This window comes from Aythya ferina (assembly GCF_964211825.1).
Source record: "Aythya ferina genome assembly, chromosome: 3".
NCBI classification, from domain to species: domain Eukaryota; kingdom Metazoa; phylum Chordata; class Aves; order Anseriformes; family Anatidae; genus Aythya; species Aythya ferina.
In genome coordinates this window covers 34,847,177-34,853,416 of record NC_140298.1, presented here as the reverse complement: position 1 = coordinate 34,853,416, position 6,240 = coordinate 34,847,177, and positions in this window count along the sequence as shown.

Below are 6,240 nucleotides of genomic sequence, written 5' to 3'. Positions count from 1 at the left end.
AAATGTGCAGTTTCCAGTAGTGATTTCAGGTTGGACTTTCACTGTTACTATTCTTCACAGGTCAATTCTTCCCTGTTATCCTCTGTTTTTCCTTGGGAAGAATAGGGGCTGGAAACAGGTTTGGTTAGTAATAGTAGTTGTAAATATTTATGTAACATCAGCGTCCAGAGACTTTTTCACAATCACATAGAGCATAATGCGCTTCTGACCTTTATACAGTTTCCCAGGAAATGAATCCCTTAAAGCAAGAAAATAGGCCTCTCTTTCGTTCCCCAACTCAAAGGACAAGTTCTGGCTTCAGCCTCTGTTTCTCATGCTGGCTCTTTCAGCTAGTCCAAAAGAGATGTTTACCCCTTGGGAAGAGATATGTCCAGAAATATGTAATAAGATGTTACAGCAACATAGTACAGATTGCTCAGAATTGTGCAGTTTTTAATAATCTAATTGGCTACAGTATTATAAGATGCCTGTATTAGAACAAAAAAGGCAAAACCTTTTTTCCATATTGGTCTTTGAGTTAAAAAATAAAAATCCAGGATGTCATTTTCTCACAGTGGCAGGCCAATGAGATCTTATCTTAATGACTGATACCTTATCTCAGAGATGATATTCCAGCTCTGTTTAGAGCTGAAACTGTTTAGCCTGGAAAAGAGAATACTCAGGCGCATCTAATCAATGTGCACAAATTTCTGAAGATGGGGTGTAAAGAGGATGGAGCCAGGCTCTTTTCAGAAATGCCCAGTGATGGGTTAGGAGGCAATGGGCACAAACTTGAAGGGCAAGAGGTTCCACCTAAACATCAGGAAACATGTTTTTACTGCGAGGGTGATCAAGCACTGGCACAAGTTGCTCAGAAAGGTGGTAGATTCTCTATCCCTGGAGATACTCAGCAGTCACCTAGATGTAGCCCAGGGCAACTGGCTGTAGGTGACCCTGCTTGAGCAGAGGGTGTTGGATCAGATGAGCTCCAGAAGTTCCTTCCAACCTCAACCATTCTGCATTCAAGGCCAAGCTACCCTCCTCTTCATAGTCCATGGTTTGCCACTGCCTTCAATTTATCTCCATAAACATACAGGTTGCATTCACAGCAGACTTGATAGTCCCAGAGAAGAAATGGATCTTTCCAATGTGAGTAAGTTTTGTGGGGTGGTCTATTCAAGCACTTTTTTTCCATAAAAATTTGCAGAATTTTCTTTTATATCTGCAGATATCAATCAAGATTTAGATCCACTTCTGTGGGCTATTTGTAGAGCCTAATTATTTTGCAGAGATCTCACAATCGGACAACAGCTTTATAGGAAGGGTGGCACAGAGCAGATACAATTAGTTGGAGGGGAGGTCTCTTACATAAGTTTAGAATGCATTGTGCTGTTCCAGAAACATTCACCTTCTTGTAGCCTTTCAGGATTGTTTTATGTCAGCCTCCAGGTTCCAGCAAAAGGATTCAATGCTTCTTCTCTGACATGCTTCAAGTAAAGTAAAATGTACCTTGCTTTGATTTACACTTTCTAAATTAGAGGCTTATGGTAGTACAGATGGCTACTTACAACATTTTATTGTAATTATGTTTTATAATACAAACTTGGTACCTGTTTCCATAAATAAATATTCTGGCAGATACAAGAGGGGAATGAAAAAAAAAAAGTCTCTTTCAGTACCATTCCTTAGGGAATGGCTTAGGGAAACGTGCTTGGTAGTATCTCCTCCTTGCAGTAATCCTGGCTGTGTGTGAAGTAGTATCAGAACAGATCATTTTTGCGGTTATTATTGAGAACCTTTTGGGGTTTAGATGTTCTTTTATTATTTTTTTTACTCTTTAAATATTTGGAAACTTGCAGTTAGAAGGGCATTTGAGTCCAAACATCTAGGCAACTGTTGCTGTTGTGCTACGTGCAAAAATTCAAATGTTTCTCAGAAAAACAGGCGATTACAATGGAACAATATTTGTGGTATTAAAATTACTGTCTTTCAGGACTGAGATTGAAACATGTTTTTTGTCTTGTTTTATTTTGTTTTCCGAGATAAACAGATAACATACATTAAGCTAATTAACACAAGTTTCCAAAATCTCTAATTGATGAGGAATTTACTAAGTTATGGACTTTAAAATAAGGGAGAATTGTTCCTTAGAAGCCAATGAAGGTAAGTCAATACTTTAATAGAACAAAACTAGTTTGGGTACACCCAAAATAATGCCCCATCTCAGATCTCACTTAATAAGGAGGCTTGAGCACCATCACCATTTGAACGAGAGGACTTTTTAAGTCTTATAGCACAATCAAGCCCAGAGATTAAAAAGTCCTGAGTCAGACTTTTGCTCTTTGAATTTTGCATGCAATGCACAATAGGTTGTCTGTGCATTTGTGTGAAAGGAAGAAAGAAAAAAATGGTGCTGCCAGTGTTCCCAGTTACATTAAGGGCACATTAATTCGTACAACACATTCCTCACATGGCTCCAAACCCATCGCCAGCAAAAAAAAAAAAAAAAAAAAAAAAAAAAAAAAGATAATTTCTCATGGCTTCCTCTTCATAAACCATTTCTTCTTCAACCTTGCTTCTGGTCTTGCTTCTGCCTAATCAGTCTTGCTCCTGAGTGAGTTCCCTTACCATTCCCAGGCTAAAATCAGCCCAGCTCCTCTTGCTTTTCCTCTACATGCTCCAACCCTTCTCCTGTGCAAGAAAGAAGTGCATGCAGCAGAGTCCTCTTCTGTGCTATGCTAGGACCAGCATTGCATAAAAAGCAAAGCATGAGAAGCAGAATATTTGCAGGATTTCCCACTCTCTTCTCGCCATGATGTTAACTTCAGGCTCCTGACTCTGGAGAGGGTTGAGATCTCCCCATTTATTTGCACCAGCTCTGAGCTGCTTGTCTTCTCCACGAGGAGAGCCAGACAGTCTGTTAGCCGTGTTTCAGGTTGGTTGTAATTTGCTGGAAAGCTGAAGCTTTTGGCGTTGGCTGCAGACATGTTTCAAACTCATTTAATTTACAGAGATTCTGAAGGAATTGGCAACACTTCAGAGCTTCATTAAAGCCTGAAGGAAAGTGGTGGTGATGGATTCACACAAGTTTTTCTTCTTCTGAGACAGCACTAGTTGCAGTAATCCAGGAAGTACTGCATTGCAGTGAGTGATCTGGAGAACTGAGCAGGGAATATTCTTTCCCTGGGGACCTCTCTTGAAATTCAGAAATTCTGGATGTTTTTGCTATTTGTTCCATGATAGTGTTGCCTCTTGAACTCCGAACTGAATGTTTTAGCTGAACAATAAGATGAAGGCATGAGGAATGAATATGAAGATACCTTTCAATGTGACAGAATATAATACTGATAACTACTCACCAGAAAAGAGTGTATTGAGCACTTTTCCTCTTATGACACTGGACATTGGAAAATTTGAGACCTTTCACAGAATTTTTGCATGGCCTCACAAATATGGATACTTAACCACTCTGTCTGCATCACCCCCTATAAAATTTCACATTCTCAGGGTAGCAGTCAGATATTCCCTGCTGTGCATGGAGTAGCTAGCTACAAGTAGAATTCACTGAAGTCAGAAAATAATGGAGTCAATTGGCAAAATAAGCCAATCAAAAAAAAATAAAAATAAATTAAAAAAAAAAAAAAAAACACTATGTGGACAGGACCCCAGTCTTATTCAAGCATTGTAAAGTGGTGTTAATCTGGATTATGTTGAGATGTTAAATGCAAAATTGGTGCTTTGTTTCAAAAAAAATGAAAAAGTGATTGGGAGTCTTATGTGGGAAACAGGGACTCATTTTCAAGTCAGCACCCTGCCTCAAGTAGAGTAGCCAGCAGTACAACATGAATCCATCTGCCAAAGGTTCATGGGCAGGCCATCTCAGCCACTCTTGAAGCTGTTTCACTGTTCATAAATTATTAACCTGGCCGTAAGGTGGGGAATTATTACCTACCCTCTCTGCTGCTTGGTGAATCACTACATGCCTAAGTCCTTATGCATATCTAGCCCTTAGGGAATGACTGTAATAGGAAGAGAAAGAATAGTCCAGTGCTTGGATAGCAGTAGCCAGCAGCATAAGGAATTGCTGTCACAGATATCATTGTCTTGTTGGTCCTCAGGCACTGTAAAAGCTTGGAATTAGGTGGGCTTGTCCCAGAGTGGAGCCCTTAACCCTGAGAAAGGTATGCATGTTCTCCTTATAATATATGGGAATTCTTGCATATATAACCAGAGACCTCCCTTGTCCTAGCAAGGAATTGTCCATGCAAGCTGGAAAAATAATACAGATGGAAAGAGCAAAATGTTGCATGCAGAAATGACTGACCGACTTGGACAGGCCCCCATTTCCACACAGCGCTCAGCCACGATTCCTTCAGCAGAGACGGGCACCTGTGTGTGGCTTTTCTGTCTGTGGAAACCAGAGATGCCTCAAAAAACAGCCAGCAGCCAAAAGGTTGGGGAAGTCACTTAGGTCAAGGAGACACAGGTTCATATTTCTGTGTGATTAAAATCAAGGGACTGAAATCTGTATCACAGCTAAGGCCCCAGGCTAGGCAGAAGTTACGTCTTTCTCAACCTCCTGAGCTAAATACTTGTTGCAGAGATAGGAGAGAGAGGCAGTGGTTGACTCTACAACTCACTTGTGCATGTCTGGGGACATTAAAATGCGGTGTCTAGGATCCATTGAATGTGAAATAGCCTCACCATATGGAACAAATGTACCTGCAGAGCTTGAAAAGTATGCCTTAGGGTACCCAGGAGCTTAGGAGGCGCAGAGGCTTGGCCCCAGATCCCAGGTGAGTACCTGCTGAGTAGCTAATAGCAATTTTGAGAAGGTGTCTAGCCTCTAAACAGGGGGACTGAGGCACCTCTGGAGAGGTTGCCACTGGAGGGCCCTAAGGATGCTAGCTGTGATGTAGAACTGCAGAACATGGTCAAGCTCTGCTGCATCTGGTTAAGTTACATCAGACCTGAGCAATCTCTTTTAAAGAATGTAGCTCTACATACATCTGGAACAACTGTGCAATGGCATTACACAAATAAATGACGTGCTGGAAAAAAAAGTCAAACTGTGCAGTCTCTGGGCGGGTGAGCAGGTTTCGCACATATAATCTTCCACACCACTTGCTTTGCAATAAGAGGGAGCTGTCAGAGACTGCCAATAGGAGCTGTGTCTCCCAGCCTTGCCCTCCCTTATCGTATTTCCAAGCAAAACCAGCTGATTAAGCAGGGCCTGGTGTGACTGACCGTATATCTGGTTTCAGATCTGCTCAGCATGGGATCATCTGTTGATTCACGCTTCCTAACAAACACAGGCGCTAGCTTTCAAGTCTGCAGCCCCAGACCCCTTTGCCCAGACAGGCACCGGTGGCTTGCTGCAGATCTTGGCTTAGCAGTCTGCTAACTCTCTGTGGGTCAGGGCACTTCTAACCTGAGCAATGAGGGGTGTTGAAACTCTGCATGCACACAGACACACAGGGGCACACAATAAGCTAGGAAAAGGATTATGAATGCAGTAAGTTATGTATATAAGAAACGGTGAAGCAGAGTGGGGGGAATATACGATCATGTTGTAGGAACGTGCTTCTGGACTAATTCAAACCTTATCGGCACAAGGAAGTATTTGCCACTTAACTCCAATTGGTATTGTTATACCAGGAAACCCTCCTAATGAGTATAAAGCTCATACTACTTTCCCCAAGGACATAAAGGGTTGTTTATCTCGTTGGAATAACTGCTGCCTTCAATTTCTGACCAACATAGTTAGTCTTCACTCCTTCAAAGTCTGCCAGCTTATCTTTAGACTTCTCTGTAACTCGACTTTGCCAGTTGTAAAATGGAATTAATGATCCCTCTTCTGTAGCTCCCAGAAATACTGAGAGAAGTCACTACTTAAGATTTGCATGATATTTTCAGAAATAAGCCCCATAATATGCTCCACTAATGCATTGACTACTGCAAGCACCCTGTCAACACCCACACAGCTCGGTAACCTAGGTGTTGTCTCCAGCTGGTTACAGTATCCACGCAGCTATGGAAGAAAGCGAGACACTGGTGGCGTGACTGCCAGTTTCCCAGAGGTAATCTAGTTCCCATCTATTTCATTTCTGTGGGAAAAACATCTGAGCACACCTGAAACTTCATCAGGCATTTCACAGTGTGCTCTAGCTAGTGTGTGTGGCTGTAGGCATGAGCCCTGAGTGACATGTGAAACACAGCTTCAGTACTATCCATAGTGTACAAGAAACTTGGGAAATCACC